Source organism: Pongo pygmaeus, chromosome 3, assembly GCF_028885625.2.
Source record: "Pongo pygmaeus isolate AG05252 chromosome 3, NHGRI_mPonPyg2-v2.0_pri, whole genome shotgun sequence".
Lineage (NCBI taxonomy): Eukaryota > Metazoa > Chordata > Mammalia > Primates > Hominidae > Pongo > Pongo pygmaeus.
Window position 1 is genome coordinate 41,873,585 of NC_072376.2, and position 13,873 is coordinate 41,887,457.

General features: G+C 39.3%; 1 protein-coding gene and 1 pseudogene across 9 annotated transcripts in view; one reads left to right on the top strand and one right to left on the bottom strand.

Annotated features, from left to right (window-relative positions):
- Positions 1 to 13,873, bottom strand: part of ATP8A1 (ATPase phospholipid transporting 8A1) — a 256,747-nt gene that overhangs the window by 57,657 nt on the left and 185,217 nt on the right. The gene's annotated exons all lie outside the window — the stretch shown is intronic.
- Positions 4,848 to 5,470, top strand: LOC129034857 (small ribosomal subunit protein eS7-like; annotated as a pseudogene).

Below are 13,873 nucleotides of genomic sequence, written 5' to 3' on the forward strand. Positions count from 1 at the left end.
ATGAAGTCACACCAAGGGTTCAATGGAACTAGGAAACATATAGTTCCTAGTGGAACTATATGGAAAAACATATACTTTTTCCATAAACTAAACCTGTAATAAAGGAGAAATCTCTGCAAGGTGAGCTGATATTAGTGATTTTTAAAAAGCATCAGAAAAGAGTTGGACTAAATTTAGTTTTCTTCATGGTGATCACAACCAACCACTGCTTTCTCTGCTTGATACTGTAATTTTGAACACCCAAATTAAAACTGGCTGAGGATTTTCATTCAATTCCGTATGGTTAAATCAGGTGTTAAAAACAAAGAGGATTGCCCTTAGCAACAATGACCATTTAAGAAAAAAGAAAATGATATAGTGAGAGACATTTCAAAAGTACACTGCAGCTGCTACTAGCCAGAGCATCTGCTTCCATTACCGAGCTTTTTAAAAGTGGATGACTGGCTGGGCGTAGAGGCTCACGCCTGTAATCCCAGCACTTTGGGAGGCTGAGGTGGGCGGATCACAAGGTCAGGAGATCGAGACCAGCCTGGGCAACATGGTAAAATCCAATCTCAAATAAAAATACAAAAAATTAGCTGGGCATAGGGGCGCGCGCCTGTAGTCCTAGCTACTTGGGAGGCTGAGTCAGGAGAATTGCTTGAACCTGGGAGGCGGAGGTTGCAGTGAGCTGAGATGGTGCCACTGCACTCCAGCCTGGGTGACAGAGTGGCACTCCATCTTGAAAAAAAAAAAGGGGATGACCCTCTTGGAATAAAATTGAAGACATAATGGATTTCCCTGACCATTAGTGATGTCAAGCATTTTTTCATATGTTTGTTGGCCATCTATATACCTTGAGAATTGTTTATTCATGTCCTTAGCCCATTTTTTGATGGGATTATTTTTTCTCTTGCTAATTTGTTTGAGTTCCTTGTAGACTCCGGATATTTGTTCTTTGTTGGATATACAGATTGTGAAGATTTTCTTCCACTCTGTGGGTTGTCTGTTTACTCTGCTGACTGATCCTTTTGCTGTGCAGAAGCTCTTTAGAAATGCAAATCAAAACCACAATGCAATACCCCCTACTCCTGCAAGAATGGCCATTATAAAAAAATCAAAAAAGAATAGATGTTGGTGTGGATGCGGCGATCAGGGAACACTTCTACACTGCTGGTGGGAATGTAAACTAGTACAACCACTATGGAAAACAGTGTGGAGATTCCTTAAAGAACTAAAAGTAGAACTACCATTTGATCCAGCAATCCCACTATGGGGTATCTACCCAGAGGAAAATAAGTCATTATACAAAAAAGCTACTGGGACATACATGTTTATAGCAGCACAATTTGCAATTGCAAAAATATGGGACCAGCCCAAATGCTCATCAATCAACAAGTGGATACAGAAACTGTGGTATGTGTGTATATATATGTATATATATGTATGTGTATATATTTTATATATATATATATTTTATATATACACACATACACACACACACACATATAGGAATGAGATTGAATACTACTCAGCCATAAAAGGAATGAATGAATGGCATTCACAGCAACCTGGATGGAATTGAAGACTATTATTGTAAGTGAAATAACTCAGGAATGGACAAACATTGTATGTTCTTACTCAAATGTGGGAGTTAAGCTGTGAGGATGAAAAGGCCTAAGAATGATACAATGGACTTTGGGGACTTAGGGGAAAGGGTGGGAGGGGGACTACAAATTGGGTATGGTGTATACTGCTCGGGTGATGGGTACACAAAATCTCACAAATCACCATTGAAGAACTCATTTATGTAACCAAATACTACCTGTTCCCCCAAAACCTATGGAAATAAAAAATTAAAACAAAAGACATAATGGAAGCCTTCTTTTCTGATGAATCTGAAATATCAGTTGGTTGCTAAACAAAGATGTCAGATTTAAGTGGAGATTCATAAAAAATAAAATATACATTCTTAAAATATTTAACTCAAAATATAAATGTACAAATTGTGATGCAGGGCAAAGAACCTTACTTTGCATAGGGGTCTGATGTTTGAAACTCTGCATGTTTGTGTAGCAGAAATCTCACTCAGGCATAGTCAATGGTTTGCCTCACTAAAATGGAGACCAGAATGTACCGATTCCTTTTACCCCAGTTTATAGTTAGTTTACGCCAAAATTCGACAGCAATATTTTTTAGCAACTCAAAAAATCTTTCTAGAGCATTATACCTGGATTTACCAGCAATAATTTTTACTTAGTTATTTGAATGAGTTATGAGATATTTAATTAAATGATTATTTCAAGAAGTACAACAGGAAAAAATGTACTAGGGAAACAAGCCCCACTTACAAAGCACCAACTCAATTCATGGAAGCCGAAGAGCATGTACACACCCAAGAGCCTCTGGGTGTGAGCACAGTGTGCTGTGAGTACCTGGCAGAAGGCTGTAGGGAAGGAATGTGGCTGAAAGGGATTCAGGTTTGTCAAGCTGAAGTCAGTAAAAAAGATCCACTATTTTTATAGCATCCATTTAAAAAATGGTTCCTTGCTACAAGGGGGTTACAATATAGCAAAACAAAATTATGAGACATTAAAAATGAATGTAGCATAAAGCTTTCTGATATGATTGCCCCTCTTTGATAATTTCAGAAATCAACATGGGCTTTAAGAGGCCTCCCTTGATAAGTTAGAATTTGACTTGGCCTTGGAAAGGAGAGGAGAATTCACTTCAGGTAACAGAAATAGCACATAATAAATTTTAACTTCACACTCAAAATTCTCCAGAATATATTATTTTCTACTGCTGTGTCTCCACCTCTTAAAAGATTACTCTACTCAGAGTTTATTTACTTTCTTGATGTAGGTACACTTGCTTCTAGATTCATACAATTTTGATATGAGTCTAGAACTACCTTACCACACAACAACTTAATTCTTCCTATGTCTATCAAAAAAATCACATATCCATGGCTGAGAATATCTAAAACCTAAACAAATGCCAATAGTGACTCAACGTATAATTCTGAAACATCATAAAGGCACTGTTTTCTTCCCTGATATTGTTTTATTTTAACCATTTGTGGGTCTACATCCAGGATTTAAATTATTCACAGTTCTCTTCTGTTCCACCATTGCTTTTTCTTCTTTGGTAGAAGAGACTCCATGGAAAAGGACTACGTATCCAATGTGTATTGTAAACGTCCCTTTCTCTTCCCTGTGGCTCCACAAACAGAGGGTGGTCCTTTCTGATACAACCTAGACGTGCACTGAGTGCAATATGCTTTTCAGATATTATTTTGGCTGTAGTTTCTGCACATGTTATTCATTATTTTTCTTATTTGCTATGCAGTAACTCTCACTGCCCTGTGAACATTAGATCAGAGCACTGGAAATGTTTACCATTTAAGCTAAGAAATATATAGGTGGTCCATCTTACATGAAGCTTGTTTTGCACTCTTTTAATGGGATTAGCTAAATGAATCACCTTTCTAAATGAAATATGAAGATTATATGTACATATATAATAGATGTATAATAAAGGATAATTTAAGGAATTTTTTATAGGTAGCCAAAAGGAATACAATAATTTATCCACTGGATTGTGTTTTGGGATTAATAACCTAAAAAATTCTTACATATACACAAAATTATACTGATAATATAATATGATCTCAAAGACTTATACTGGAAACTTAAAAAAATTACTATAAAGTTGCCTTTAGAAGGTAAATCTAGAAAACTTTTCAGGAAGAATATGAAGGAATGTAGTATTTTCTAGTTCTCCTGAAGTGTTTTATATAGTGACCAAGCCCAGTATTTACTAAATTTCTTTAATTTCCTCAAACTTTAAATTTGAGGTCTGTTCCAGGTGCCTGTTTAGAGGTCAGAATCATTAGTGAGGGGATCTGCTGTGCTTTTCTTTGCAACAAGCTTCCTAAGATTTCTCCTGTGAATATCAGTGTATTTCCAACTGACTCATATTTTGTTGACTATTTACAGAAATTACAAAAGGAGAGAAAAATGTAAACTAGAAGATCTTACTTGAATCCTTCTGAACTAAAATTTGGCAGGTTCATTTGTAAAATTTTACATTGAGAAAAAATTAAGATACAGCAAAAAAAAAAAAAAAAAACCTGATGTACAAAAACTACAAAATATTGTTAACTCCTCTAGAAGCTCATCATCAACTTGTTACTGGAATGAAAACAGCAGCTTACATAGCAAGTCTTAAAAATGATACTTAGCAATATGGTACATAATGAAACATTCAACCACTTCTAGGTAAGAAACTGCGCTATTCAAATGACTGATGAGTGAGAGCTCTCCTAGCCTCCAAAACCAACGTCTGTTGATATATTATGCAGTCATAGGCATTCAGGAGACCTTACAATATAGGCACTGAGTCTACAGAAATAAAATACAGATAGCCTTTCCATAGGACAAAAAAGGAAAGCAAATTTAAAAAAGATTTCCTTTCTGCAATGCATTTTATATATAAAACTTCTCTTTTGTAGAATTTATGTGGTTATAGGTAAACGTACTGCCTTCTGCTTCAATGATTCAGATAAGTAGTTTAAATAGGGACCGTTTCTATTGATGGTGTGTATTTGATTATGCATGTATGTGCACGTGTGCACTAATTAGCAAATAGACCTATGAAAGGCACTAAAAAGAGAACTCCGCCTAGTATAGATATTTATTATGGTGTTCACACCAGAAAGCTTAGTTTATCTACAATATTGTTATTCATTTTCTCTTTAGAAAATATCACCTAGTTATGTTGAACCTAGCACTGTACTCAGCACAAGGCAGATTTAAAACTGGTAGCAAGCTCTTCCTAAGCTGGTGCTTAGCAAGGAGAAGGCCATGTTCAGTTCAAGCACCAAGACTGTGAAGCCCAACAGCGAGACGCCAAATGAGTTAGAGTCCGGCATCTTCCAGGCTCTTCTGGAGCTGGAGATAAACTCAGACCTCAAGGCTCAGCTTAGGAAGCTGAGTATTACAGCAGCCAAAGAGCCTAAGTTGGTGGTGGCCAGAAAGCTATCATAATCTTTGTTCCTGTTCCTCAACTGAAATCTTTCCAGAAAATCCAACTCTGGCTAGTACGTGAATTGGAGAAAAAGTTCAGTGGGAAGCATGCTGTCTTTATTGCTCAGAGAGAATTCTGCCTAAGCCAGCTTGAAAAAGCCATACAAAAAATAAGCAAAAACATCCCAGGAGCTGTATATGACACAATTCTTGAGGACTTGATCTTCCCAAGTGAAATTGTGGGCAAGAGAATCTGTGTGACACTGGGTGACAGCCGGCTCATAAAGGTTCATTTGGACAAAGCATAGGAGAACAACATGGAACGCAAGGCTGAAACTTTTTCTGGTGTCTATAAGAAGCTCACAGGCGAGGATGTTAATTTTGAATTCCCAGAGTTTCAATTGTAAACAAAAATGGCTAGTATATTCACAGTTAAAAAAAAAAAAAAGGTGGTGGAACCAAATAAATTGAAATGTTAAAAGAAAGAGAAATTTGGCCAGGAGCAGTGGCTCACGCCTGTAATCCCAGCACTTTGGGAAGCTGAGGTGGGCGGATCACAAGGTCAGGAGTTCAAGACCAGTCTGGCCAACATACCTGTCTCTACTAAAAATACAAAAAAAAATTAGCTGAGTGTGGTGATGTGCGCCTATAATCCCAGCTACTCGGGAGGCTAAGCCAGGAGAATCGCGTGAACCTGGGAGATGGAGGTTGCAGTGAGCCAAGATCGCGCCATCGCACTCCAGCTCAGGTGACAGTGCGAGACTCTGTCTCAAAAAAAAAAAAAAAAAAAAAAAAAGAAAGAAAAGAAAGAGAAGTAACATCGCCATTCTCATTCATTTTTGACTATTCACTGTTAAGAAGCAAAATCTGTTTAATAAGGTTTGTACCTAGAGTATAAAGGTAACTATGTAAAGGACATTGGATTCTCCAGGCTTTCTTCCATGTGTAGGGAAGACACGTAAAAAAATTATTAGGTAGAGAAGGAAACATTTACCTCTTCATGGAAAAGTGGGTATATTCAGAATGAATTAGGGCCAGCTGACAGCATGCCTCTGTATGTCACAATAACAAACTTGTAATGTCGCAGCTAGCTCTAAGCAACAGGAGATGTTAAAAGTTTTTGATACAAAAAAGAGCATGGTTGAGGCAGTTCCTAAAAACATTAATATGGATTGCCCAAAGTATGTTTCATATATATCTGAATAGGATCTAGGAAAACGACAAGAAAATGAAAATAAAAACACAGAGGGCTCCAAATAAAAGTGGTTTCAAAAATGACTCTGAGGTTTCAAATTTGGGTGACTGGGAGAATGAGGGTCTAAACATAAATAGAAAAGGCAAGAAGAATATTGACAGTGGAAAAGTATCAGGGAAGTTCTAGACACTCAGAAGTTCAGATAGTAGTGGGATACCCTAGTGGACTCATTTAAGCATGCTGACTGAAAAGTTGAAACTGGACTTGGAAAAGAGTGCGGAGTTGGGAATGTGCTTTCAGGTGTCATTCATTCAAGTATTTACTCAAGTATTTAGTGATCCTTCAGTATGTGATTAAATCTCTGTGGAAGAACATAAATAGAAGAAAGTAGATCTCAGGACCTTTCTTCTGCCCCTAAGAGTTATTAATTTAAGGACTTTTATTGAGCTACTGTCCTGGGAGTTAAATATTGACAGCCTATATAATAGTAGTCCCTCTCTGTACACCTGCTCTGAAGAGATAGAAATTTTTCCTGCATGGAACAAGGCCATGCCACCTCTCTGTTTAGGGAGGCTTGCCAATGGGACTGGTGTGCTCTCAACTGGGAAGCACTTCTATTCAAGAAGGCCTAGAGTGCTTCCCCTTTCAGCTCCACCCTGTTGTGACCTTGCTTTCAGAGTGGCCTCCATTCTCTTCCCATTCCCAGTATCTGACTGGAGCTCACATGCCCTGTGATCTCTTTTCCTATGACTCTGGGGAGGTAAGGAAGGGACAAAGCTTTTTTTTTATTTAATTAAATTGATAAATTAATTTTTTGAGATGAGGTCTTGCTCTGTCGCCCAGGCTAGAATGCTGTAGTACAATCTTGGCTCACTGTAGCCTCAACCTCTTGGGCTCAAGTGACCCTCCTCCCTCAGCCTCCTGAGTAGCTCGGTCTAAAAATGTACACCACTATGCCTGGCTAATTTTTGTATTTTTTTTTTTGTGGAGATGGAGTCTCACTATGTTGCCTAGGCTGGTCTTGAACTCCTGGCCTCAAGCAATCCTTCCATCTCAGCCTCCCAAAGTGCTAGGATTACAGGTGTGAGCCATCATGCACAGCCCAGAGCTTGTTTAGGTTGGAAGAAAATCAGCTTGCTCTTCTCTGCCTCATGACGTTCCTATGCTGTGTGGGTAAGTTTCTCCAAGGAACCTTCTCTCACCTTAAAAATACCTAGTGGAAGATGGAACAATTGGTAGCACAGACTATTGACAGAAACTAAAATACAACTCTGAAGATGTCAGGAGTTAAAAAAGGAGGCCAGTAAATTTTAGGGTCATAATTATCAACTAAAAATCCAAGAGAAACCTTTGGGGCGATAGGAAGTGTTGAATACTTGGGAGAAGCTGAGCGGCATGGAGGAAAAGAGTGGTATGTGAGGGATAATGGAAGAACACACGGATGGGCAAGCTTTCTGGCTGCATTGTTCCCTGCCCATGGCACCGTTTGAGCTGACCAGCATGAGTGGGGTGAGACTGGGCTGGATGGAGCCTCTCTCATTGCAACTGTAGAGTTTGGCTTAGGTTTGGAGCTTATGAAATCAAACCCAAAATAACATGCTTAAAAAACAAAACACTCCAATTCCAGGAGTACATCCTCAGTGCCCTAAAGCTAAAACTGCAGAAAGAATTCCTACGCATGCCTTGGAACAGGAAAGCCAGATCTTTCTGGTCAACCTGAAGGCACAGAGCCAGGCAGGGAGAGGTGCCAATAACATGGCTGTGCTGACAGACCCCCGAATGCCACCTCACACAGGGAATTCCATCAGAGTGCGGCTGCCTCTAACAAGGGGAGAGCTCAGGTAAAGGCACTAGGGAGAAATAGGGATTTAATAAACTGAGATTGGGACCTGCCTCCAAATTTACCTAATTAGGACCTAGCTTTTGCTGTTCCTCCAAAAGGACATTAATGCCTGTTACAAACAATAGGGAAAAGGGTCCCTCACAGAATAGAGTATAGAAGTTTCAAACCAGCAGAGGAAAATCTGATCTAGAGAGTGAAAGTTAGGGGGAGAAAAAAAAAAAAGAAACAAAATCATAATAGATGGAAACCAAAATAAATGGGAAAAAATGAGGTCCAATATAGCAACAGTTATAATAACAGTTAATATAATGTTTATTTGCACCTAATGCATTGAATTCTCAGAACAACCCCATAAGTTATTATTGTCACCATTTTACAAATGAGGAATCCCAGGCACAAACAATATTTATTAAGGTTTAAGGTAAAATGGCAAGTGGTGAAGCTAGGATTCAATCCCAAGCAGTGTGGATTCAGACACAGCATTCTTTTATTTTTTGGAACAAGGTCTCACTCTGTAGCCAGGCTGGACTGCAGTGGTGCCAACATGGCTCATTGTAGCCTTGGCCTCCTGGGATCAAGTGATCCTCCTGTCTCAGGACCATAGGTGTATGCCACCACACCTGGCTACTTTTTAATTTTTTTGGAGACTCAAGGTCTTACTTTGTTGCTCAGGCTGGACAGACACAGCATTGTTAACCACTATATTATACAGAAGGATTGAACATATGGATTTGGAGAAAAAAAGCAAAAGACAAGACACATAATGAAACAAAGGAAAGCTAGGTTAGCAAATTAAATATCAGACAAAAAAAAAAAAAAAATTCAGGACACAGAAAAGGCCATAACAGTCAGAGAGGAATCTTTATATATGACAGTATATAATATATACTGTCAGGTGAAATACATATTTCACCTGAAATATTCAATTAGGCTATATAAGAGAAAATTAGATATCATTTATAAGAGCAACAAACATTTTAATAATAGGTGCCATGTATTAGCTCATTTATTCTTCATAACTCTATGAGAAGAACAATTTCTATCTCTATTTTAAAGATTAAAAAACCAGGGCCGGGCGGGGTGGCTCATGCCTGTAATCCCAGTGCTTTGGGAGGCCGAGGTGGGTGGATCACCTGAGGTCAGGAGTTTGAGACCAGCCTGGCCAACCTGGTAAAATACATGTCTCTACTGAAAATACGAAAGTTAGCTGGGTGTGGTGGTGGGCACCTGTAATCCCAGCTACTCGGGAGGATGAGGCAGGAGAATCACTTGAACCCGGGAGGCAGAGGTTGCAGTGAGCTGAGATCGCACCATTGCACTCCAGCCTGGGCGACAGACTCCATCTCAAAAAAAAGATTAACATACTAAAACCAGAGAAGTAATCTGTTGTTTGGCTACTAAGAGGTAGAGTCCAGGCTCTGGAAAGTCTGGCCTCAGTTCCTGAGCACTACAGCACAGGGCATACTAGCAGAGGGAAAAAGAGTGGATTGTTTAGTAAATGCTATTGAAAGAATTTGCTCATGATGCACAAATGAATAACAAAGGATCCCCCCTCCTTCCTAGCATATACAAAAATAAACTCCATATGTGTAAAAGACCTACATGAAAAAACTAAAGCTGTAAAGTTAACAGAAGAGGTGGGGTGCAGTGGGTCATGCCCGTAATCCCAGCACTTTGGGAGGCTGAGGCTGAGGCAGGTGGATCTCTTGAGGTCAGGAGTTTGAGACCAGCCTGGCCAATATGGTGAAACCCCGTCTCTACTAAAAATACAAAAATTAGCCATGTGTGGTGGTGGATGCCTGTAATCCCAGCTACTCGGGAGGCTGAGGCAGAAGAATTGCTTGAACCTGGGAGGCAGAGGTTGCAGTCAGCTGAGATCACGCCATCGCACTCCAGCCTGGGCCACAGAGTGAGATTAAAAAAAAAAAAATGTTAACAGAAGAAAATGCAGGAGTGGGAAGTCCTTTATATCCAAAAAGTGCAAATCATAAAAGGAAAAAATAAGTGGAGTTTGACTATGTCAAAGCCAATGATTTCTGTTTAAGGAAGGGTATCACAGGCAAAATTAAGAAGGGAGCCAGCCTAGAAGACACTTGCTACATCAATAATCAACAACAACAAAAAATCAATGTCCAGAATACACAAAGAGTTATCATATACAAGCAGGAAAAAAGAGAAGAAACCCAACAGAAATTTCAGTATCCCTTTCCCCTCTTCAACGTACTACTTTTCCTCATAGCAATATTACCACTAATTTTACATATGTCTGTTTGATATATATCAATTATTACCATTCACACATACACACACACACACACACACAGCAATTATTGTCTTTTGAATATTTGTGTGTATATTTACTGATGTCATTGAACAACAGCTATGACGTGAAGGCTGGGATTATTTTTTTCCCATTGTTCACCGCTCTATTTCTAGTACTTATTAAGGTTACTGGCACACAGGGAGCACTCAAAAAACACTTGCTGAATGAATAAGTGAATGAATAAATTTCAAAAGCAGAAATTGAGAAAGGTAAATACTCCTGTGAGATGCTCAACGTCTCTAGTAATCAGAGAAATTAAAATAAAAAAAACAAGGTGTCATTTCACAACCATCAAATTGGCCAAGTTATAAATTCAGTAATACTATGTATTGTTATTAAGGTAGGGAAACAGCAACTCTATTCCATGGATCTGGGATGGCACACTAGTAGATTTGGAACAATGTGGCAATTCTGATGGGAAAGAATTATACATATACCCCACAGACAAGCAATCCCATACCCAGCCCCCTCTCTTTCTCTCTCCCCCCATATAAGAGTTTTCTCATAGAAAAACTCTTGCCTGGGGGCATACAGAGGATATACATTGCAGTACTTTTCATGGTAGCAAAGATTTGGAGGAAACCTCTGAGGTATCCCTAAGAGAAGAGATAAATGAAATGATGTATATGCATTAGTGTAATAACAAGCAGTGATAAGAATAAACAAACTTGGCTAGGCGCAGTGGCTCACACCTGTAATCACTGCACTTTGGGAGGTCTAGGTGGGAGGATTACTTGAGCCCAGGAGTTTGAGACCAGCCTGGGCAACAAAGGCAGACCTTGTCTCTTTAAAAAAAAAAAAAAAAAAGTTTAAAAATTAGCTGGGAGTAATGGCGCAGGCCTGTTATCCCAGCTACTCAGGAGGCTGATGTGAGAGGACAGCTTGAGCCTTGGAGGTCGAAGCTGCAGTGAGCTAAGATCAGGCTGTACTCCAGCCTGGACAACAGAGCAAGACTCTACCTTCTCAAAAACAAAAACAAATACAAACAAAAAATAAATTTGTTCTACATATAGTGACATGGATATGTCTCAAAAACATGTAGAAAAATAAAGGTAAAAAATTTTTTGGGCGGGCGGCTCATGCCTGTAATCCCAGCCCTTTGGGAGGCTGAGGCAGGTAGATCCCTTGAGCTCAGGAGTTTGAGACCAGCCTGGGCAACATGATAAAACCCCATATCTACTGAAAATACAAAAACTTAGCTGGGTGTGGGTGGCATGCATCTGTGGTCCCAGCTACTTGGGAGGCTGAGGTAGGAGGATCACTTGAGTCTGGGGCTGGGGGGTGGCGTGGGTAGAGGCTGCAGTGAGCCAAGATTGCACCACTGCAGTCCAGCCTGGGTGACGGAGACTCCATCTCAAAAAAATTATTTACTGGAGTGTCATTATAAACACAAAGCTTTTCTTCAATTCAATACACATATAATAGATATTTTTCACAGAATCACATATATACAACTAAAGTACAGCAAATGGATGGGAACATATGAAACACTTGAGAATATTTTTTCTAAGGTGAAGTAAATAGAATGGGACTGGGGATAACGGGAATACACACACACAAAAAAAACACATAAAAATCAAAGAGCAACTTGCTTTAGTTCAAGCCTCTAGGGAGATGGCTAGCTTGCAAATCTTCCTCATTCTTTTGCTAGCATGTCCTCTAGCACCTTGCTGGGGCTTCTCCTAGAACAGAGGGAAGGCACTGCAGTGACAGAGCAGGGTCAGATATTTATGGCCCTGGGTTCTTCCTTTCTGTCTTGCTGCTACGTGTAAATATGTATTGACACCTCATTGTAAAACAAATTCATGTCCTTATTTTTAGGGATTTTCTTGGTTCCAATGGCACGGATAAGTTTAATGGAGCCACCAGATTGTGCAGCTGGCACCATAAAAAGAATGTCCATTTTTTTCAAGGAATTGTGGAGAAAGGGACACCTGCCAGTGAGGAGAGATGAGGAAATGTTTCAATTTTTAAGAAAAGAAAGGAACAGTCTAGAAATTACTCTCCTTGCAGAGACTAGGAGGGCTTAGCATGAATTCCATCAGTATTGCAGGAAAGTTCTGTTTTAACTACCTCCTTCCATGTTCACTCATGAGCTACAGACACTTTATTACGGCCCCAGGGCTAAATTTAAGCAGCAGCGGTTTTTGTACTTATAGTCTTATTGGAACACGGCCACACCCATTCATTCACATATCATCTAGAGCTGCTTTCATGCTGCAACTGCAGAGTTGAGTAGCTGTAAGAGAAAGCTGTATGGCCTGCAAAGCCTACAGATACTTACTATCTGTCCCTGTACAGAAAATATATGCCCCACCTTGCTCAAAACACCAAGTCCTTCTTTAACTTGTCCTACGTCAAAATGGCTCAGATTGGTTTACTGAAAAGGAAGTAATCACTGCAAACCATCATGGGTTCAGGGAGAACCAGTTACACAAAGCTAACTCTGCTTCCCTTTCCCACACAATGAGGTCAGTAGGCTGACAGGTCAGAGAAATGCCATAGGTTCCACACATCATGTCCTTAGCAAATGAGAACTGTCAGAGAACCGTAAGCAATCTATTAGACAGATTTGTATTTGACTGAAGAATAGAGGAGAGTGCTGATGTACTGATGACGGATTTTGTAAAGCTTTGGGGAGGCCTTCAGTAGAAAGCTACAGAGCACTGCATTTAAAATTTGCAGAACAGAAAAGAGTCATCAAGAATTTGGATGTGGTTGTGGAAGGTATATATGTTTATTCAAAGTTAGTATGAAACAAAACAGAAAAATAGTAAAATGAATAAGAGGGATGGTGATGGAAATCAAGGTAGCAGTTATCTTTGGGAGGCTCCTCAACTAAAGGGAGCATGAGGGGCTTCTTAGGGGCTGGTCCTGCTTAGGTGCTTGTCACAGGAGTGTGTGCACTTTGCGAAAATCTCAAGCAGGTACATTTACACTTTATGTACTTTCCATTACATGTTACCTATCTCATTAGAATTATGTAATCTGCAGTTCTGCTTGTGTGTGTGTGTGTGTACTGGTGATGGCGGCAATGGTGATGGTGGTTTACCTAAAAGGAGTCACACCTAAAACTGTAAAATGTTGAATTACAGTAGGCTTCTGTAGCATTTAGATTTCTTATATATTTTTAGACATTTTATTGTCAAATATAGACTTCCCTGGTGGTGGTCATCATAATTGGCCAAAAGGCTGTAATATAGCTATTGCAGTTCCTTTAACACTACTCAGTCAAGGTGGAATAGCAAAGGAGATGGACAGGGCTGAGCAGATGATTATTATGTTAAAGCAAACTATTGGCATTTTATGAAGTTATGAAGTGTATTCAGTGTGTCCTCTCTTAGCTGTACACGTATGAAAGAAATATTCTCTCAACATTTCCAACATTTCTTCATATTTTCTTGGAAGCAAATATAGGGTTGACATTCATTAACAGTTTGTAAGTCTTTTCAAAGCCAAACATCTGCTTGGCATCCAATGGTGTTCACAAATTTTTTTCTTTA